The 24,141-nt window shown below is 41.6% G+C and overlaps 1 pseudogene; it reads right to left on the minus strand.

Moving 5' to 3' along the window:
- Positions 1 to 318: 318 nt before the first annotated feature.
- Positions 319 to 22,756, minus strand: LOC128123959 (prohibitin 1-like; annotated as a pseudogene).
- Positions 22,757 to 24,141: the final 1,385 nt, after the last annotated feature.

Genomic DNA, 24,141 nt, shown 5'->3' on the forward strand with positions numbered 1-24,141 from the left:
CACACACCCACACACCCACATCCGTGTGTGTGTGGGTGTGTGTGTGTGTGTGTGTGTGTGTGTGTGTGTGTGTGTGTGTGAGAGAGAGAGAGAGAGAGAGAGAGAGAGAGAGAGAGAGAGAGAGAGAGAGAGACTGACTTTTTTTTTCATTTAAAGCTAAACAGGAAATTTCACGGTGATTTCTGGGGTGAGGCAGAAGAAAAGTGCATCCACAATGACTGGGGTTCTGGCCAGCTTAGCCTGAGAGGTTCAGGCAAGGCTGTCCTTACTGGGGCATACGCAGCAACCACTGCCCTCAGTGCTTCTAGCTCAGGCTGCCTAATCAGATCTGAGATGGCCGGCAAGTTGGTGATTGGCTGCCTTGGAATCAACCTCGGCAGAGATGATGGCCACCTTCTGCTGCTGCTTAGCCTTTTTCTGCCACAAATCCAGCCCTCTCTGCTTCCGGCTCAGCCACTTATTTAACTTCTACTGCTTCTGTGAAGTCCTGCCCAAAAGTTAGAAGTGTCAGGATGAACCTAAGGCTGCTACTTGCTCAGTGAGGTCATCACTCACTTACCCGGAGACCAGCCATATCTGGGTCATCAGTCCTCCATCATCAAAGTGAGCCACCACTGACTGGAGGATCTCTGTGATGATGGGCAGCAGTGCCCACTCATCACAGCCTCTCCGATGCTGGTGTAGATTCACAGAAGCTGGCTGGCAAGGGGCCTGGAAGAGGATGTGAAGTGTGATGCTGACATTCTGCAAATCTTTGCTGCCAGTGATGACTAGTATCTTCCACAATGGAGAGCAGCAGTCAAAGGTACTTTGTTTCGAGACCCACACAGGGGATGAGACAGTGAGTTCCTTCCCCTACCATGATGCCCTGTACTCTGAAGTCAGTCAAAGTTGGCAGTTGGTTCGGTGACCAGAATCCACACCATAAAGTGGGGAGTTTACCAGACCTCCTCCAATGGCTAAGACAAGACCGACCTTGGCAATGGACTTACACACTTCAGCATCCACGGTTCCTTCTGTTGGTCCCACTCACGCCTGCTTTCCCTCTGACTGCACATCTAGATCTTCTTGTTGAACTGCCCTGTATAAAAAATAGTCCAGTCCGAAGGAAGCAGTGTGAGATGACACAGGAAAGCATGGGGCTCCCTCAGTAGGGCTGAGCCTTGGGACATTTCTCATGGTGAAGATTCACAGTTAGCTTGTTGTAACCAGATGGAACAAATTTAGGAAAGCATTCCTTAGCCAGAGAAAAGAACATAGAAAGCACAAGGGCATGCTGGTATGATGTGCCAAGCTAGTGCTGGTATTTTGGTCTTGTTGGGTTCAGAAAGAAAGGCTGGAAGACTCAGGGTGTCATGCAAGAGGGAGATGATGAATCTTGAACTGTCAGAAGCCATGGCACACTCTGGGCACATTGACTAGAAAGCCAGGAGCTGGGGAGATGGCTCAGTCTGAAAATCACTTGCGTTGTAAGCATGAGGACCTAAGTTTGGACAAACAGTGCCCACATAAAGAGCCAAACGTGGTAGCAGGTGCTTGAAACCCCATGACAGTGAGATGGGAAGTGGGCAAAGAGCTTTCCCTAAAAGCTTGCTGGGTGTCTAGTATAATTACCTGGCAAAGCCCCAGGCCAGCAAGAGTTCCTGTCTGTCTATCTTAAACAGAAGGTGAATAACTCTTGAGATTGCCCTCTGACTCACACACACACACACACACACACACACACACACACACACACACACACACACACACGTGTTCACCCAGACATACACATGCACACACAGCAAACAGAAAAAAAAGAGAAGCTCCTGGGTTCTGTGTAGAAAAGTCCCCAGCACGGGCATTGTAACTTTTCCACTTTTTGGACCCAGTGTTTTGTGTATGTGGCTCTAAGTACAGAGATATGAAAATAGGTGTACAAATCAAATGTGTAATGATAATAAATCACATGGAAATTTATTTTAAAACAATTCATATAACTTCTGCAATTCATTAAAGAAGAAAACAAGTTTGTAGATGAGAAAGATATATATATATACTTATTTATTTCTACAAGAAGAATTAAATCTTGACCAAATATGTGATACTGCAGGGCATACAGCATCTTCTCCTTTTTGTGAGTTTATTGACATCTTGATTTTATAATCATCAATGCTGAGACCTCTGCTTCACATAATTGCGTAGTACAAAACAGCAGAAATATGTTTATGGCCATTTTGAAACTTGCTGGAAATTCTGTTCTAACCCCAAGTCCCCCTGGTTTGCTTTCTGTTGTTGTGGTAAACACCACAAACAAAAGTAGCTGGAGGACATTTTGGCTTCCATGTCTGAAGTCACAAATCCATTACTAAGGTAAGTCAAGGAAGGTCCTAAAACATTGCAGGGACTTAGAGGCAGGAACTGAAGCAGAGACCCTGGGGAATCATTTGCTGGCTTGCTCAGCTTACTTTTTTTTAATTCAGCCCAGGACCACCACCAGCCCAGGGCTGGTGCCATTGACAAAGAGCTGGCCCCTCCTATGTCCATCATTAATCAAGAAAATGTCCCACAGATGTGCCTACAAGCTAATCTGATGGAAGTATTTTTTCAACTGCAATTTTTTCCTTCTAAGATGACACTAGCTTGTGTCAATTAGATAAAAAACTAGGCAAACACAAACCAAAATTAATGTAGCAAAGTCTACAATTCAAACGGCAATTCTTAAAATCAGATTTTCAAACACAATCCAAAGGTATACTAAATTTGATACTTACAAACTGAGGAAAGAATATGGGAAGGTATTCATTCTTTGTTTTCTTCATTTTATTACATTTTTATTAAGAGCAGAAAACTTTGTACCCTGCACTTCATAACATGCAATAGTCTTGAATATGAGCCAAGATTTCCAGGCAATGTTTTGTAGCGTTGCACGGCATGGTGGCATGCACACTGTAATTGTGCAAGTTGTATGTTCAGAACCAAGGCCTGCAACCTGGATGAGTGATTCTGGAAATACCTCAGGTTCATCACACATTTTCTTTATGTTTAGTTTTTGGTTGTTGAACAGTTTTGTTTTTGTTTGTTTTCCTATGACTCCCTCCATTCAGTGACAAGAATCCATGCACAGTTGCAAACCATAGTTTAAGAATCTGGGCCCTGGAAAACACCACACTCTGGTATTCTGGGAAGCCAGGATGATTCATTAATATTAGCAAATATGTGGGCACATGCAAAAGAGACCTTGATTATCAGGCCCAGTGCTTCTCAACACATTCATCTCAGAATGCACAGTTCATTCACTGCACACAACCCAGACATGAATGGAATTTTTAAAGGCAGCCGAGCCTCTTACTAGGTAGCCTTCATATGCTCCATCAAGAATGAAAAATTAACCTCTTGGAATCATTCATTATGAAAATTGAGTAAAGAAATGATAATTAAATCTCCAAGTGATGGCTTGCTGAATCCTGTGGTAGGGAATGATTAATACCAGCTGGTCAAGGGCAAAGTAAGGGCTCCTAGCTCCCCAGAGGAGAGGCTCCACTTGGTCCCACCTGCTCACCTGTTCATTGGAGACTGTCTTTCAGGAGACATGGAAGGAATAATGGAACCCTGATCCCAGCTGCTGGAGATGCTTTTTTTTTTTTTTTTGACTCCTTACAGTGTGGGTGGCTTCAGCATTCCTCTAGCACTTCCAACGCTTCATTTTCTCTTGTTCACTTCTCATTCAATAGCTCTCATTTGACGGACTGACTTCCTGTGCTTTTGGAAATCTGAAGTATAACTTCTGCACGTTGAGAGCTGCATAGCTACAGGGGCTCTGATCCTGGATACAAAAATAAACGCAAAAACGTACAGGATAGTCAAATCAATACAAGAGAATCATCCATTCAATCTTCATTTTCTCTGAGATTACCCCCCACCTGTACCAAGGACTTTCATAAAGAAATGAATAGCCTGGCTATCTATTATTCCATAAATCCACAGAAGACAGTCCACTTGAATAATGCTGTGGTCTTTTGTGGGCAGACTATACAGGAGGAGGGAAAGACATGCTTTACTGAGAGGTGAGTCTCACTCCTCAGGCAATGTGTAGGAACAGAAGAAAGAAAGCACATCTCATATTTACCGGATCTCCCCATAGAAAGATCTCATAAGTCTCTTAGTAGACTTGACCTCTCTCACTTTTCCAGCACACTAAGGGTTTGGTGTATATTACACAACACTCTTCTTTTCCACAGAATTGTGAGACTTAGAAGGAAATGGACACACTTAAAGCTGAATACAGCTGCGTGTCACTTACTGATGAAGCAAACAGAGAAAAAAATCAGTAGGTGATTTGTTTTATAAAGTCATTCAGTGTACCCACAGGAACCCATATGATATAGCTGTGATACAAGCAGGGTGTATGACACACATATTGTATATGTGCGCAGTATGCACATGGTTTGTGCCTATTGCTCCTGGGGCCATAATGAGTATAACAATGTAAGATTATTCAGCACAACAGAAAATGATGTGACCAAGAAATGTAGTCAGTTAGATATGGGAGGATGCTGAGGATAGGTTTACTTTAAGAAGAACAAATGTGGATGAAAAAGTAGTTTTTTTTTCTGTTCCATAGCTAGAAGTGCACATTAAAATGCAGCATTCCCTCCAAGTCTCCTTAAAGACACCGTCCACTGAACAGATGGCCAGGAGAGGCAGAGTGGAGCTTCCCTTCTGAGGAGCTGGGAGCCCTTACTTTGCCCTTGACCAGCTGGCATTTATCATTTGGCACCAGGGGAGATGGCAAAGCAGTTGAAGTACTCACTGCACAAATAAGAGGACCAGAGGAGCTCAGACCCCCAGAATCCAAGTTAATGATGGGTAGGTGTCTTGGTTATTGTTCTATTGCTGTGTAGATACCATGACCAAAGCCAACTGTCTTATTTAGGGTTTTTTAACTGCTGTGAAGTGACACCATGACCGTGGCAACTGTTATAAATAAAAACATTTAACTGAGGTGGCTTGATTATAGTTTCAGTTCATTATCATCAGGATGAGGAGCATGGCAGCATGGAGGCAGATGTGGTGCTGTAGCTGAGAGTCCTATATCATGACTCAGTGGCAACAGGAAGTCAACTGATTCTCACACTGAGTAAAGCTTGAGAAAAGAGACCTCAAAGGCTGCCTCCACAGTGACACACTTCCTCCAACAAGGCCACACCTCCTAATGCCACTCCCTTTGGGGGCCATTTTCTTTCAAACCATCACAGCAACTTAAAGACAGAGTTTATAGGGGACTTACAGTTCCAGAGGATGAGTCCATGACCATCATGGCAGGGAGCATGGGAGCAGGAAGGCAAGGCACTGGAGCAGGATCTGAAAACTTACATCTTGAGACATCAACATGAGCAAAGAGAGCTAACTAAGAATGATGTGGGCTTTTTTAAACCCAGAAGCCTCCCCCCAGTGACAACAAGGCCACACCTAATCCCTCCCAAAGAGTTCCATCAACTGGGGACCAAACATTCAAATATATGAGCTTATGAGGGCCATTCTTAACCAAACCACCACATTCTACTCCCTGGCTCCCAGAAGCCTGTGGTCATAACAGAATGCAAAATAGATCTAGTCCAATTTCAAAAGTCCCTATAGTCTGTCACAGTCCCAACACCATTTAAAAGTCCAGTCTCTTTTGAGACTCAGTAAATTACATACTCCCAACATACAGTGGCACAGAATGTACAATACCATTCCAAAGGGAGGAATGAGGACATAGTGAGGAAATACTGGACCAAAGCAAGACCCAAACCTAGCAGGGTAAACTTCAAATTCTCTAACTTTATGTCTGATATCAAAAGTCTTACATGGCACCACCCTTCCACTTTTGCTGACTCTAACAGACATCTTTCTTTTGCCCTGGTTCTGTTCCCTTTGTGAAGCTCTTTCTAACAGACATTCCACAGCTCTGGCACCTCCAACATCCTGGGGGTTCCAACACAATCCTTCACTTTCACAGCTTCACACATGGCCTTTCAGAAAGATATCCCACAGCATAAATTGCTTTTGTTAGGGTATTTTATCATATCAGTAGAAAAGTAGCCAAGATATAGTAACCACATAAACCACTAACATGGTCACTCATTATCAAGTATTGTTTGCTGTATTACCATACAACCTCTAGTGTAGCGGTTTGCTAATACCAGCATTCCCACAGACACATAAAATATGTATAGCATCGGATACGCCATACAACAAACATTATGATAGCTACCAGGTTATTAAGCAAAATTTTTTTTTTCCAGCCCCACTACAGTCTAAGGAGACCACTTTTCGGTTATGCAATCTGTCATTGATTGACATGTCTCCCAACATACAGTGGCACAGAATGTACAATACCATTCCAAAGGGAGGAATGAGGACATAGTGAGCCCATCAGGTCACCCTTAGCGTGGAATCCTCACTCCTCTTCTCTGTAGCCCACGGGCATCGCATGAAATGTAACTGTTTGTTGTTAGAACAGCTGTAAGAAAGCACCACAGGAAATGAACAGGTCTGTCCTCCAGCTCCTGGGGGCTGGAATCTAAGAGCCATGGCCAGCACAGCTCTGTCTCTTTGTGTCCGTGGCTTTGGCATTGGGTAGAAGTTCCCTTTGCCTTTCTCTCCTCACTGCTTCTTGATGTCCTCACCAGTAGAGTAGAATGAGTACTACTTGTCTTCCCTAAGTTGTTCTGAGATTCGGAAAATCTTTGAAAGCCAATGAGGATTAGCAGAACGCTAGGTTTATATATATATATATGCTTAAAACAACTGTCACAAAGTGCTGTGGGAATAGGGGAAGGGCCAGAAGAAAAAGCACAAATTATTATCTCAAGAAAATTCTTAATTTGTGAGAAACGAGCTTCAAGAATTACAAGGGCAGACAGATTTAATCAGGAGTCCCTACAAAAGCAATCAAGATCAAATGAACTGTAATTATGGTAATCAGTTCATGAACTTTCATGTCATGTTTCTAATTTCAAATATTATGAAGTCCTGTATAGTGAATCAATCTGTCATTGCAAAGATAATAAAATTTTCATGTATGATGGGATATGGTGGGTTTGAGGGAAAATTTGTCATTCTCTTTCGTCAGATCTTCATCAGGGTCACCATTGAAAATTTTTTAATTAAAGGGAATGAATAGTATATGAATATATTTTTAAAAAATTAATAGATTTCGTATAGCTAGTTACAACTTCCCTTTGAATTTCTCCATGAAGTTGACTTCCTCCAAGTGGCTACTATCCTCAAATTGAATCAGGTACCCTGGTTATGAAGACTCAGAGTGAGCTGCACTTTTCTCTTGGTCTGTAGTTTTGTTTTGATTTTATGATGGTTTGAGTGTCTGAAGAGCAGTCTAAAACTGCAAGACTCAAGAGGTCAGAGAGGGACTGTCATTTACCTGGCCCATCAGGTCACCCTTAGCGTGGAATCCTCACTCCTCTTCTCTGTAGCCCACGGGCATCGCATGAATTGGCCTGGGCTACTGCTCTTTCTTTGCTTCTAAATCCCCAGCTGTTTTTCACTCCTGACTGGCTCTGCTTGATGTTTTCTCTGCCTGAAGCACTTCCTCCTGATTTTGCCTGGCCATCTTCCATGGGAAATGTCATCCAAATGTCACTGCTCCAGCCAGGCTTTCTCTGATTGAACGTTCTAGAATGAGCTTCCATTCCATGGGTACCCTGTATTGCATTTCACCTCCCATTTTCCTTGGTGTACATGCCACTGTGTGAATTGTCTTTCTTAATACACATCGACATCTAGCAAGTGTATGCAGTTGCTCCTTATTACCTGTGTTGTCTCCAAGCTACAAGATTTCTAAATACAGACTTCCGTTTAATGGGGATTGTTTACTTCCATGTCATCAAGGACTAAATGGAGCCTTATTTCATAGACATGTTGTCAATACCTGTCATATGAATGTTATAAGATCAGTAGATGTTCAAATTTGTATTTTAACAAATTCAACAATTAATTGAGCACATTTTATTTTAAATGGATTATTCAGATCAATCTCTTTCATTTGTAGTCCCGTAGTTTGGGATTGCATAAAGGAAGGTCTTTGGCTATTGTTGTTGTTGAGATGGGGTCTTCCTCCTTACTTTTACTTCACAATCTCTCTCTTATTTTTGTGTATTTACCATAGGCCTTTGATCACCAAAGCAAGCAAGGAAGGTCTAATACAAATGCCTTTTCCCTTTATGTTTACTTTTAAGAGCAAACAACACTCCTTGAGAAGATAAACTCCATTCAGATGTAGACAAGAGGCACAGTCCCTTAGTTCCTGATAAGGCAGGGGCCTCAGATGGCTCTTGATTTCCTAACTGAAATGTGTCACTAAAAGTTCTTTCCTTAGAGTCAGAGATATGGCTCAGTGGTTTAGAGCACTTGCTGGTCCTTCAGACAACCTCAGTTTGATTGCTAGTACCCACGCTAGTCAGCTCATATAGTTAACACCTGTAACTTCAGATCCAGGGAATCTGATGCCCTCTTCTGGTCTCCTTGGGCACCTGCACACACACACACACACACACACACACACACACACACACACACAAGTTATGTCCTTGAGAAGAATCTACTCCAAGTCATTGTTTCTAGAACTTACCCTCACAAATCTGTGATAGGAATCAATAATTCAAATAATTTCCTTTGGGACTATGCAATTGTCCCAAATGGATTCACCATGAATATAGTTTTCATAATGCACAGAGCAGAGCTTTTCTTTCATAATGGGTGGTGTTACTTGCTCTTCAGTTGGAGACATGGTCCTGCCTTGACTCTAGAATAGGTCCTCTCTATAAAGTCTAGAGATTTAAAGACCCCCCAAGCAATGTCAGACTTTCCATTCTTTTAATATGTTCATTTCTGTAATGGTGCTTTCAACAATTTAATTACTTTGTTGTGTGTGCTGTTAACAACTTATCATTTGACACCATAGAAACTTCTGAGGGAACCTTTCTTGAGAGCCTCTCATAGTGCACGAGTCTCTTGTCCATGGCTATCTCTCTTTATTTCCATTATAGCAATTCTGTAACTATTCTGTTTTTTTCATTCTCAGTGAATTAGATTTCCATTTTATTGGCACCATTTCAATAAAAACAATGACATGCAGTTGGTGTATATGACCCTTCTGAATCTCTGACTAAAACTTCCTTAAAGTGACTTACAGCTCTGTTTTCATCTTATAAATGCATGTAGACAGCCTCAGGAATTGGAGTCATTGCTCTGCCACTTAAAAGATATTGAGACATAATTTTGTGCACTATAGAAAATGGCCTCACAGAAAGAGAGGTCTGAACATTTTCCTGGGTCCTAGGAGGCAGTTTCTAATTGTCTGAAATTTCCTGGGTAATAGGGTAATCTTTCTTATTCCTGTTGAGGTCTCTGGACCACACCTGCTTGCTTATGTTAAGGGGAAGACTCCCATATGTTCTGACATCATGGAAAGACACAAATGCATCTCTGCACTTCTTTTTCTTCCTTTATTTTCTTTTCTCTTTTTAATTTTATTTTGTGTGTGTGTGTGTGTGTGTGTGTGTGACAGGTTCTCACTACACATCTCTGGCTGTCCTGGAACTTGTTATGTAGACCAGGCTGGCCTCAAATACACAGAGATCTGCCAGCCTCTGCCTCTCAAGTACTGGGATTAAAGGCCCAGCAGCATATATTAATAGACGAGGGTTCCAATTACTTACCAATCCACCAATACTTGTCATTGTCTGCCTTGACAACTTTAGCCACTGAGGCAGGACTGAAGTGGCATCTTTGTGGTTTGGGTTTGGATTTCCTTGGTGACTAGTAACACTAAACATTTCTTTAAGTGCTTCTAGCCACATGTATATCTTTTTTTTTTAAGAAATGCCTATGGATTTTTTTTTTTGCCTATATTTCATTGAGTACTTGTTTTTCTCTTGTTGAATTATAAGAACTTTTGACCCATCTATCTGGAGCTAAGCCATTGAGATGTAGGATTTGTAAATGTTTTCACATTATATGGATTATGTTTTTCACTTTCTTGATAATCGCCATGGAAACACAATTTCTAAAATTTGATGGAGTCATATATATGCATATATAAACATGCATCATTTAATAGTGAGAATATAGTTTTAGAAATGCATTGTGAGGTGATTTCACCATTATGGAAAAATTGTAAGATGTATGTGTACAAACTGAGATGGCTCTGAGATACTTCATGAAGGAATTTCAAATTGTGTGTACATTTTGATGATGACCAAATATTGTTATGTGGCACATGACTGTCATGACTTATGTTTTCCTTGTCATAGCTAAGAACAAATTGCCTGGGGCTAAGTCATAAAAATTCTCTTATATTTTTTCTAAGTTTTCATAGTTCCAAGTATGATATAAGATTTGTTTTGAGGTAGTTTTCCTATATGGTATGAGAAGAGGTTCCAAGTTATTCTAGCTTAAATTTTAACTAGTTAACTTTAATTGATAAATAAATTTGCACACACTTGTGCAATGTGTTATGAAATAGTATACATTATAGAATGGATGAAGAGAGCTAACACATGAATTGTTTCACATATTTATTATTTTTTGTGGTATGTCCTTTTAGCAATTTCAAGATTATAACATACCATTATCAGCTATGTTCACTATATTGAACATCATATATTTTTGAGATCTAGTTATCTTAGCACCATTTGTTGAAAAGTGTGTTTCCTTCACTAACTCATCCTAGCAAACCTTTCAAAAATAATTTTACTGAACATCCAATTTCCTTAGCATGTTTCTTAATAATAAACAAAGATGAGTATTTGTTTCTGTATTGCAAATTCTATGATGCCGATGTATATGTCAACCTTTTTCTAGTACCATGCTGAATTGATTAACTTAGCTTCATCGTAGTAGGTTTCTAAGCAGGAATGTGTGAATTCTCCATCTTTGTTTCTTTTTTTTCAAAACTGTGTTACTTATTTTGTATCTGTGAATTTCCAAAAGGCTTTTAGAAACAATTTGCCAAATTTTGAAAAATGTTTCTATGCACCATGAATTTGAAGATCAATATGAAAATTATTGCTATCTTCGTAATATTAAGGGTTGTGTAAACAGAGCTTACTCCACAGTAGAATGATTTCCTAGCATGAGGCCATGTTTAATCCTTGGCCTTAGCATCAACCAGCAACAACAGCAGCTGCCACAAGAATAATAATGATAAAAAAACCCATTAAGTTGTCTGATCTTTGATTATGGAGTTTCACCTTACCTGTTTAATTCTTTTGAAATTTCTTTTAAAAATGTTTTGTGGTTTTCAGAGTATAAATCTTGTTGAATTTATTCTTAAAGATTGTGTTCCTAATCATGTCATTAATAGAATGTTTCCCTGAGTTTTATTTTAAAGTTATATATTGCTTGACTATAAAAATATGACTATTTTTGTAATTTATTTTTATAACCTTAGTGGAGAAAAAAAAAAGCCCTTCCCCCTTCTCACCAGTGCCTGGGGCATGTGGAAGAGCTGGCTCTGTGGTCATAAGAGTGGGAGAGCTATCGCTTATCCCCACCAGGTGCAAAACTTGGTTAAGCAGGCCCTGCACCTCATCAGGGCAGCACAATTGAGCCAACACTGTTAGCACAGGTGTGTGAGAGCCAGTACCGAAACTGTGACAATGGCAGAGCTGTTCCCATTACCCAACTGTCTTGTCGGGACAGGGGAAGGGGAAAAGTGCCATCCCCATCAACTCATCAATGCTGGAGGCAGGTGGAAGAGATGGTCCTGTGGTCCTAAGAGTGGGAGAGCCATCCCTGACCCTCAGCAGCTGCAACACCCAGGAGAGCAGGCCCTGCACCTTGCAGGGGCAGCACAATAGAGCCAACACGGTTAGCACAGGTGTAGGTGAGCCAGCCCCAAAATTATGACCATGAGAGAGCTGTCCTCATTTCTCATCTGGCGAACCAACCCTACCTCTGCCCAGGCCCAGACACAGGGTTATGACTTGGCCTGCCCCAACATCCACCCCATCTGTGATCTGTTGGAGCAAATGAAGGGACTTGACCTGCAGACCCAAAGCTGCAGGATCTCCACAACACAGGGCGCCAGTGGGATGTCCAAGAAGAGTACTAGTGGTGGCTGGCATTGAACGTGTAGTGGAGACCAGGGGCCTAGAACTAGACCAGTGACTTTGGCAAAGAACACTTCCAAGAGAGATGTATGGACAAAGGGATATACAACACGACTTGTTGAGTCACACTGCAGCTTCCACAGTGAGATTTTAATTCCACCCCCATTTTAATTTTTCTCATTTTATTTTCTCCATTTTTTTTCTCTTGAATTTTGCTTTATTCAGGGGTGGTGGTGTAGGGGTGTAGGGCGGATGCTAAGGGACGGGGAATGAATGGGATCAAGATATATGATGTGAAAAACACTTAGAATAAATAAATTTTATTTAAAAACCAAACCAAACCACTGCACTCTTGATAGAGTCTTAGTATAGTTTGCATTTAACAGAGAGGCCTGTGAATGATAGTGCTTAACCCAAAAAGCTGAGAGTGAAACAGGACTGCTAAGACTCTTCTGCATGATTCTACGACTATCAGAAGGACTTAACATCATCAGTAGTTGTACTTTTGCTGAGGATGTATTTATTTTTTAAGGAGATTATCTATCAGTTTCGGAACTATGCAGTGTTAAAAACTGTTTGTGACTTGTAAACATGACAGATATTAACTCTATACCTGTAGACTTGCCTTCTGTATACCTAGAAGTTCATCATCTACCTGAAGTGATTGCAGTGGTGAATGCGCTGACCTACTTTTCTTATGTTGAAAAGTCACACGCAATAGACGATTTCTTCATAAATGTGGGATTTTTAAAAAGAAAATGCTTGTAGATATATGCATGGCAGATGTTTCTGGCCAGACAGTTGATTAATTCATTCTATTTAGATAAAAATCTTAATACCTTTCAGCAGAAATGAATTAGCATTTGAAGAAAAACTTGAAAGAGAAATTATCTTCATTAACTTTTTGAAACGAAAGGCAGATCATTGGCTTGATTAGATCTTTCATACAGTCTAAAATTATTAGGACTAATTTAAATTTTCTCTCCTCGTCAGTGTATCAATGCTCTAAGCCTAAATGTGGCATAATTTTAAAGAAGAAATAAAGACACTGCATTAGCTCAATCAGACAGCACCTTATGTTATGAGGCACTGAGAAACGCTATTGAGAACTTGTAAATGGGAACCTCCTCTGAGAGTTACAATAGTGAAAACACACAATGCAAGTGAAAAAATACACAACAAAACACAAAAACACACACACAAATGAGTCTCAAGGACGTGGGGGTCTCCTGAAGGATACTCAAGGCTTTCTGGAAAGTCGTCTCAGAGAGGCATCCAGGATGGATGTAAATGCACTTCATCATTTGAAATCTCATTACTTGTGCATACTCTAGAGAAATCCCATGAAAGTAGATGTCTCAGTTGCAAAAACACAGAATAGGGAGCACTCCAGGTCATTGGTAGCATGAAGTGTCTACACCTAGCAGTGTCATAGCCAATCAGATTTAAGCGTTTGAGAAGTAACTCTGAGATTTCCCTGGCATTATTTGTTTAAATTTCAGGTTTACCAAGCAGCACAATTTCCCATTTAGTATTTTATCCTTGTAATAAGGAGAGGGATTTGTGAGTCTGAGAGAGACGGTGCCTCCACCCCCTAACAGGTTGTACTCTGTGTCCTGGAATGGTGCATATGGTGAAAGCTTGGTCCCCAGGGTAATGTTATTTTGAGGTGGTTGAAAGTTTAAGAGGCGGGGCTTAGTGGCTCCTTCTTACATCATGGGGTGAGGGAGTCTCTTCAAGGATGATGGTGTGAGCCTCCTTTTTCTCTCTTTCCTTGATGGGGTGGTTTGAAAGAGACATGTCTTCCAAATGTTCATGTACTTGAACCCTTGGTTCTGGTTTGGGGAGGAGAGGTGATGAGATATTTAGGAAGTGGGGCCTTGCTGGAGGAAGTACGTCACTGGGCTTGGGCTTTGAGAGTTTGTAAGTTTCCTTCCGCTTCCTTCCTATTCTTTCTGTTTCCCATGTGTAGATGAAATGTGATTGACTAGCTTCCGGCTGAAATCTGTTCTTCTGGAGGAACCATAAGCCCAAGCAACCTCTTTCTTCTCTAAGTTACTTTTGGCCAGTTTATTCTATCACAGCAACAAAAAGGAACTAATGTACTTGGGCTTCAGCTATGGCCAGGGCTTCTTACGCTTATGTCTCCCGCTACGTGTTACCTCCACTGCCCTCATCAGCAGTCAAACAGTTCTCCCGCTACGTGTTACATCCACTGCCCTCATCAGAGGTCAAACAGGTCAGACTGCATTACTGGGGATTTTTCAGCCTGCCAAACAGTGAGATAAACCAACTTGGCTTCTTTTTAGGTTAGCTTTAGCAGATATTTTGTTGTGGTAACACAAAGTTGACTAGTAATAAGCCATCTTCAACTACTATGTTGGAATTCTGTCTAAACATGGCTTTGTTCCTGAGAGAGGGAATCATTCTTGATGTTCCAACAAAGTCTACCTGATAATTAGATTTTAGAATTCACCTTTCATGTTCTGTCAGAGCCATTGCCTGGCCTTTACTAAGTGATATTTGATCTCATTTTGTTCAACTGAAATTTATATCAAAGCAGAGGATCCTGCCAGACAAAAATTGAGTGGCTAGGAAAATTCGCCCTCTGTGCCTCTAACTAGCAGATCCAGAGCTGGTTCACTTTCTCACCTGACCGTGCACATCTGTCAGTTATCAACATCTTTTGGGAAGGATGCTTAAGTGGTGCTTGTGAAGGTGTCCATAATTGCTAACATCTTGCAGTATTGCCTGGACATATTTATATTGTTGTGCTATAGCCTAAAATGAATGATCTCGGCACTTTAAAGGTCATCAAGCTGTGTAGAGTGTGGTAGACATTTAGAGAGGACACCTCTATCCATTATGACGTACCATCTGATTCACCAGACAGTGGCATTTTCTTTGCCCTCTCCTTGGCCTTTGGCAGTTGGTGTTTTATACATTCTGACAGTGGGATGTGAGCAGAAATAATCCACATTCCCCCTAAGTCAAAGCATTTTAGACCATGTCAGGATCTCACAGCATTCTCTCCTTCTTTATGAGTGAAAGAAGTTTTATTTACATTTATCTGATCAAAACAATGGTTTTCCCAACTTTCTAGATCCCTGAGAGATTGCATGGAGCATCCCTCTCCCTAGGTATTTGTATGTGTGAACTTTCTCAGTATGGACCTTGAATAGAAATTGACCGTTCTTATATTATTTGCTATTGAGAAGTCAGTTACATGTTATCATTGCAGAATAAAGCAAGTTAAGTCTAATAAAATTATATAATATATATATATATATGATAACATATGAGTCATGTAGGTAATTATAAATTACATTTTAAATATTGCTAAAGGAAAAGAGCAGTACTAAATGACCTTTAACAGCAGATAGAGATAGTATTTATCTGGGGGTGGAGATAAATAGCTCGGTGGTTAAGAGAACTTGCTGCTTTCCAAAGAAACCAGGTTCAATTTCCCAGCTCATATCCATCCATAACTCCAGTTCCAGGGGATCCTATGCTCTCTTCTGGCCTTCATAGGCACCAGGCATGCATGTGGTACACAAATTTATACACAGGAAAAACACAAAAATCTCAAAAAAGAAACAAAAATGAAATATTTAAGCTAACATATCCAAAGTCTTCCAAGTTAAACATGGCATCAATATAACAATTGTTAATAAAACATCTCGCGTACTTTTCACTGTGCTAGGTCTTTGAACTACATTGTGTTTTATTCTTATAACATGTCTCTGCAGACCAGCCACATTCTAGCCATCCATACTGAACAACTGTCTGCTTTGGTGCTTGCTGCTTGGGGCACTATGATTTTCTAGTGTCAATAAGTATATGACTTAAGTAAGAAGAAAATTATAAATACATTATGTTTCAGGGTGGCAGGATTGTTACCCTTTATGAACATGAAAGACATCTTGTTTTATTTGCTGAAAATTCTTGATCTGTCTCTTTCCTTTCCAATGAGAGGCATAACACTGCATTTGCTGTGTTAATCAAAACCCATGGCTCTTCAGATGGCTTCCTGAATTGCACAGCATGATGTAATATGAATGTATATGAAACACTTCCTGGGTGCACGAGGCAGCCACACAGTGCTTTTATACATCGATGTGTTAGGCTATTTTCTCTGCAGGGAAGATGGCCAGGTAATAACGTACAATTTATCCAGGCATCTCCTTGGATATTGAGTCTTAACCCATCTATTCTCTAGAGTTTAAAAGAAATGAAAAGAAGTGAAGAGATAGAAACGCTTGAAACATTGCTTTCAATTTAGTTTAATATGTGTGTCTTGCTTCTTGGTTCAGATTTCCTTCCTCAGAAGCCTACCCTGAGACATCATTTAATATAAATAGTTCATTTGGGCTGCACAGTATGAGAGTATGAGGCAGCAAAGGCAAAGTGGTAAATAGACTGTGCCCTGTGAAGTCAGTCGCCATTGTGGACCACTGGTATTTCATTCAGAGAGTAAGGAAATGGTGTTGAACAAGGCTGGGAATTGTTGCAGCTGAAGCAGAGAGGTAGAGAGTTTGTTTACCAACTGCTGGAAGCCGTTGGTTGGTTGTGGGCTATTCCTGAGGGATGTTAGTTCCTGTTTTCCTGGCTAACACCACACACAGATATAGGGCAATGTACATGATCCATCAAAACTCACCCAGACAAAGGAAGTGGTGATCTGATGGATGTGGAGAAACATTGATGGGCCACCCTGATACAACTTTAAATTCAACATTGGCTAGTCATAGAATTTCAGTGTTGCGTTGACTGGTCTAGACAAAGAAGTGTGTATAAGAAGAGAGATCTAACGCAAAGTTATACATTTAGCTTGCAAGGGAGGGATTTGAGTGTCTGTGAATGTGATGGGTAATCTTGGTCATCAACTTGACTACATCGGGAACAACTAAAACTGACCAGCTGTGAGGTCACAGCTGCATGCTTGTGAGGGAGTTTCTTCATTGGGTTGTTTGGGATCAGAAGAGTCAACTTGCATCTGGGTCAGAAGATTCACCCTAAATCCATCCTGTTCACTCATCTATCCTGTTGCTGAGGAATTCCATTATTTATGATAGAACCTACGTCTTCAGGATTCGAATGTAGATAGCTAGCTAGCAGCTGTCTAGGAATTCCATGGGATTTCAGCTCCAGATTATGAATGCTGAGATAACCAGTCTCACGAACTGAGTAACTATCAGATTCTTGAACTGCCGTTGGGCCTTAGTGGAAACTGAACATTTAACAATGAGCCACCAAGGTACCACGTAACGTGATCTACCCATCATGAGCTGGCTATTAGCTGACTCATGAAGCCATAAAATAGGACAAGGCACAGCAGCAATCAATTATCAAATGGGAATAATATACATGCAGTTGGACCCCAGCAGGTCCTGAGGGCACAAGAAAGTTTCATGAAGAAATTTTACAAATGGTTATGGCTTCTACTCCTGTGACTATACCTTCTGCTCCCAAGCATGCACCTATAGCCTCATGAGGTGTACACTACAGTTTGTTGACTAAAGTAGAGAAGACTAGGCCCTGGTTTATTGATGGTTCTGTACACTATGCACTGCAGGAAGTGGATACTTGCAGCATTACAGCCCATTTCTAGAAAATCCCTGAAAGGCACCCTGAGAAAATCTTCACAGTGGGCAGAACTTTGGGCAGTACACATGATCAGACCTTTGGTTCGGAAGAAAAATGGCCAGATGTGTAACTGTTCACTGATTGGTAGGCTGTAATTGATGAAATAGAGGAATGGCCAGGGACTTAGAAAGAGCTTGATTAGGAAATTGGTGAGATGACATTTGGGAAGAAATATGTAGATAGATGTCTTCGAACTGGCACAAGGTGTGAAGATACTTACGTTCCATGGAAATGCTCATCAAGCAAGTAGATAGGGTGACCCTGAATGCCTTATCCACCATCATGGCATTCTACACTGCACTGCCTCTGACCAAAGGACTCACTTAACAGTGAAAGACCTGAGACAGTAGGCCCCCCCCCCCCCCCACTCATGGAATCCCCTGGATTTACCATGTTCCTGACCCTCCTGATACAACAGTGGAATGGTCTTATGAAGACATAGCTGTATCATCAGTTAGACAGACATCAGTAGCCTGGAGGATGGGGGCAGGGTTCACCAGAAGGTGGTATGCTTCGAATGCTTAGTGTGGTTTCTCCCATAGCCAGAGTCCATGGCTCCAGGAACCAAGGTATGGAAACAAGAATGGTTCCACTCCGTATCACCCTAATGACTCACTAAGAAAACTTTTGCTTCCTGTTCCCACAACCTTAAGTTCTACTGGCCTCGAAGTTTTGATTCCCAATGTGGGATCACTCCTTTAGAGAATCCTAATACAGTGCATATGAACAAAAGAGGAGGCATCGCATCAAATAGACAACAGCTTTGCATCCAGGAGACACAATGAAGGACGACAGTGGTTTAGGCTTCATCTGCATATGGCTTCTTAGTACATCTCCAGTGATCTGTGAAGACTATGCAGATATAACTAGACTCCAGAGACCAACTCACTCTATGTATGGAACCTCTCTCTGTTGGGGTAGCCAGTCTGTTCATTGTCAAAGGGCATTTCTTCCTTGGTGTCTTAGTTAGGGTTTCTATTGCTGTGATGAAACACCATGATCAAAAAGCAAGTTGGGGAGGAAAGTTTATTTGGCTTATATTTCCATATTGCTATTCATCACTGAGGGAAGTCAGGACAGGAACTCAAACAGGGCAGGAACAGGGAGGCAGGAGCTGATGCAGAGGCCCTGGAGGGGTGCTGCTTACTGGCTTGCTCCACATGGCTTGCTTAGCCTGCTTTCTTATAGAACCCAGGACAGCCAGCCCAGGGATGTCATCACTGACAATGAGCTGGGCCCTCCCCCATCAATCACTAAGAAAATGTCTTACAGCCAGATCTTATAGAGGCATTTTCTCAATTGAGGTTCTCTCCTTTTATAACTGTAATTTGTGTATCAAGTTGACATAAGACTATCTAGCATACTTGGTAAAGTTTACAGAATCATTCTAATTAGTTCATGGTTATATGGGTATGCCACCCCCACATTAGGTAGAGGCTTGGCAGACACCCTAGTCTTGGCAAAAACACTTGGAAACTATATTTTCTGGTGGTGGTACTATGGTAAAGCTCATTAACTTAACATATAATATTAATCTCCTTAGTCTATATATTAAAGTACACCTTGTTTGGAAACTATAACTCTATTTTAACATATATGATCATCTTCATGTTGTTAACCTAATATAACAGTAAGATACTTTTTCTACTTATATGTATCAGAACCAGAAAAGAAGCTGAATTCTGTTATGAATTGTTTGTTTAGCATCCTCTATTTGTAATTTGTGATGGGAGGACATGATGGAAGTAAAATAAAAGCAGATAAGGCAAAGTTCTTGTCTTAGGTGATGTCCTACTGCTGTGAAGAAACACCATGACCACTGCAACTCAAAGAAAGCATTTAATTGGGGATGGCTTATGTTTCAGAAGTTTAGTCCATTATCATCATGGTGGGAAGCATGCAGACGGACATGCAAATAGACATGGTGCTGGAGAAGTAGCTGAGAGTTCTATATCTGGATCCACAGGCAGCAAGAAGAGAGAGAAAGCCACTGGGCCTGGCTTGAGAATGTGAAACCTCAAAACCCACTCCCAGGGACACATGTTCTCCAACAAGGCCACACCTACTCTATCAAGGCCATATCTCCTAATAGTATTACTTCCTAGTGGTGAAGTATTCAAATCTCTGAGCCTATGGGAGGCATTCCTATTCAAGACATCTCAGTTCTTGTAACTCAGACTTCCAAAGATGTTCATAAAGTCATCCTTTTCAAAAGCATTTACTGGGAACATCCTACATGTCAGATACGAGGTGCTTGGGGACACCATGGTAAGATAGGTAGGCTTCGAAATGAGCTGCTGGGGAAAAAATAAATAGTGACAGTTGCAGCATGTGGGAGCTCAGAGTTTTGCTCTTTGCTGTGAGCTCTTATAAGCTCAGATTGGATAGGAATTTTAATGTGCTCACCTCATCAGTGAAAGAGAAATATCCCATAGTGTGAAGGTGATGATGGCTTAGCCTGCCACTGAGAACTTCAGCTTAAGTCCAAGATGACAGATGAGGGCTTGCATTGTTGGTTATTTGCACAAATGGTCAGAAGCATTTTAAACTCCCCAAGACTATAGAAGCAGGTAGTGTTCTAGCAATTTTAATTCTGTGCCTGCCACACTTTTATAGAAGTTGACTATAGGAGAATAATGTGGACATATTTAAACAAAACAAAACAAAAAATGCTATGTAGGTGTAAGGGGTGAGATTGTTCCTTGGTGGTTGTATTGGAAACTCTAAGTGTCCATTTTTTTCTACACTCTATTGTCTGGCTAGGCAGGTTTGATGGCCTGGGAGCTGGTAGTATGGTCTCAGGAATGTGTCTGTAAGAGAGCATTTCAAGGATAAAGAGTGTCAAAGACAATGCTCCTTACATCCAGAGAGCAGATCAGGGTGATGTGAGAACTGAATGATGGCTGATATATTAGTTAGACTCAGTTCCTAACCAGAGAAGGACTCCTGTCTGGGTCATAAATAATAACAAGAATGAAGAGTTCAAAATAAGATACAGCAATGCCATTCTACCAAGAAAAGAAGAAAGAAGGAGAAGAAGAAGAAGGAGGAGGAGGAGGAGGAGGAGGAAGAGGAGGAGGAGGAGGAGGAAGTTGTTTAATTAGGGCCAGTATTGTCATATCAATGTATAAACAGTAAAGAAAAAATTGTTTTTCAAATTTAATTTAATTTTTTTTTAATTTCCTGTAAACTGCTATGTCTAGCTTGAGCAACATGCTCTCTCAAGGCCTCGATGGGATTGGGTGGGAAGTGATGGAAGCGATAACTACATCTAATGGAAGCCTGCAACACACTCCAGAAAAAGGCTGGCCTTTCTTGGCCTGACAGTGGAAAGCAAAAACAGTGTGGCATCCACTGGGAATGTGCCCGGAAGGATTGGATGGATGATGGCAACAGTGATCAGCAGAGATACTCAGGCTCTGTGGGCATCTGGCAGTGATACTGTACACAGCTTACACCCAGTCTATGAGGCTCTAAGAGACACCGGATGGCGCATAGAAACCTCTGTTGATGACAGGAGTCTTCATGACAGAGAGGCATTCCTTTTATGTGCTGGAGGAAGCAAGTACCAATAACACAGCGGTTCTCAACCTGTGGGTTATCACCCCTTTGGGGTCAAAATGGTCCTTTCACAGGGGTCACCTAAGACGATTGGAAAACACAGGTATTTACATTGTGATTCATAACAGTAGCAGTATTACAGTTATGATGTAACATCGAAAACAATTTCATGGTTGGGGGTCACTACAACACGACGAACTATATTAAAGGGTCACAGCATCAGAAAGGCTGAGAACCACTGCTCTAGTACCTCATAGGTGTGAGAGCTTCCTTCATTCTATCTTTATTCATATGTAATAATATCAAGACAGCGGTTTTAGAAAAATGAGTGATGCTCTCAGAAGGAAGTTTCTTCACCTACATCCTAGTTGGGATGGCTGTCTGCATTCACATTCCAGGGACTGTCACAGCATTGACTCAGTAGAAAATGACGACGGTCATTGAATCTTGTGTGGGTCTTGGGTGAAATGACTGACAGGCCTGTTGTGGCCTCCCTGTACTTACGGTGTCCTCACATCTTCAGGGAGAGATGTCTTCTCTGATTCCAGGAAGATACCATAGGACCTTGACGTCACTGTGGCTGCCTTCTTGCAGCTCTTCATCCTGTAATGTCTCCTTCTCTACTTCATCAGTGTTCATTAATTCTTTGATTTTCTGAAGATCCCTTTCTTCCCTACACATGGTTTGACTCCCCTCCTACTCCTTAAATGGTCCAGATAGATCACATTCTTTCATGTTGGGGCTGTTAGCTTTCTTTTCCATCTCTTAATAAGTGTATAATCTCTCTCTCTCTCTCTCTCTCTCTCTCTCTCTCTCTCTCTCTCTCTCTCTCTCTCTCTCTCTCCTGAATCCCTTTATATATAACAGTGTATAGAAGAGTGGTACACATGACTACGGACTTACATCATCTTTCTGAAAAGGTGAAACCCTATTTGCAAAAGCTAAGGTTCAGAATCTGCCTAGGCACCCAATAACAGATGAATGGAGAAAGAAAGCAGTGTGTCTGTGTATGTGTGTGCACATGTCTCTCCTCTCTCTCTCTCTCTCTCTCTCTCTCTCTCTCTCTCTCTCTCTCTCTCACACACACACACACACACACACACACACACACACACACTGCTGTATAGTTCAGATGTGAAGAAGAATAAAATTTTGTCATTTATAGCAAAATGGAAAGAACTGGAGGAAATTAAGTGAAATAAGCCAGACCCAGCAATGGTGCACCACCATCCTCTTTCATAGGAGGAAGCTAAAAATGTCAAGTTGAAAGTAGAAGGGTGATCCAAAGACCATGCAGATGTCTGTGGTCTGTTCCACCACTGGAGGTCACGTTGATGTGAGTGGCCTGGATACCCACCTGGGGCCATGTTGATGTGATGGTCTGTGCTACCACCCAGGGTGGTGTCTGAGTCTGTGATCCTACTGCAGACTGGGACTGTGCTGATATCCATGGCCAGTGTTACCACCCAAAGCCATGCGAATGTTCATGGTCTACACCATTGCCTGAAGCCACGTTGAGAACCTTGGTCTGTGCCGCTGACAGAGGGCATGCAGATGTGAGTGGCCTGCACTGCCATCTGAGTCCATGTTGATGTCCATGGTTTGTGCTGCTGCCTGGGGCATGCTGATGTCTGTGGGCCATGTTAATGTTCTTGGCCTGTGCTGCCACCAAGGGCTATAATGGTGTCTGGAGCACGTACTGACATCAGAGACTGTATGGATGTCCACGGTCCCTGCTCCCATTTTACTGAAAAGGGCAAAGAAGCTACTTTTGTCATGATATTGATGACTGCAGACTCACAGCTGAGAAAGAGAGACATAGAAAGCTTCTGTGACAATGCCTTCCCCCATCCCATCCCTCACCCTCCAAAATAAAGCAACGGCCTAGACAGAAAGCCATTGAAGAAAGCTCTTAAAAATTGAGATAAGGATGTTGAAGTATAGCTCTCTACAATTGATGGCTTCTGGTGGGGAAGGACTTAGTTTTCTTGGAGGGGCTGGCCACTGGAAGTTTGACCAAGCTCCAGGGAGTACATGGGCAACACAAGTGGACCTTTTTTTTCTTTTCTTTTCCTTTTTTTGGGGGATGGAGTGGGGGAAGTCACCAGGCTGGAGGTGGGGCAGACCTGGGAGGACTGGGAAGTGAGTGTGATCAGAGTTCATTATGTAAAATTCCCCAATAATCAATAAAAACATCATGTTTTTTAAAAAAGAAAGTACATGTGTGACAGTCCTTACTAGAATTTGGGAAGGGTAGTGATGGTGGGAAAGGGTGGTGGGCTGGATGCCAACAGCCTTATATGCATGTGTGGAAATATATCACATGACCCCAGTACTATGCACAATTAGTACACACAAGTAAGTGAAAAAGACATGAAAAGTTACCATAGCTCGCTACTGAATTCAAGAGGGATAAACATGAGCCTCGGGAGAGGCGACTATTGTGAGGAATTAAAGTGGAGGTGGATCTGAATCCCCCAGCCAGCAGACTGCGCCGAGTTCCTACAATCGAGAAAGCTACAATGTGGAGACTCTGAGGCAGTCAACGAAAGGAGAAATTTTCGGGGAGAGAGCATGAGTTCATTTAGCTCGACAATTATTAGCAATTTGCTGCAGTCGGGATGATTATAAGTAAGTGGAAATTCATGAGCTAAACAGTTCTTTCAAAGCCCAGGGAGTCGGCATGAGGGCTTCCCCTGCTTCTGCCCAGTGACTGATATTAGACATTCCAGTCACTCTTCCCCACGTTCATTATGTGGGGCTGAATAGATTCGTACAATCCTAACCTGCTGTGTTCTTCTGCTCACCTGTTCCCACACCAGCGGAATACTAATGG

This window comes from Peromyscus californicus, unplaced genomic scaffold (assembly GCF_007827085.1).
Source record: "Peromyscus californicus insignis strain IS unplaced genomic scaffold, ASM782708v3 Scaffold_4__1_contigs__length_199733344, whole genome shotgun sequence".
Taxonomy (NCBI): Eukaryota; Metazoa; Chordata; class Mammalia; order Rodentia; family Cricetidae; genus Peromyscus; species Peromyscus californicus.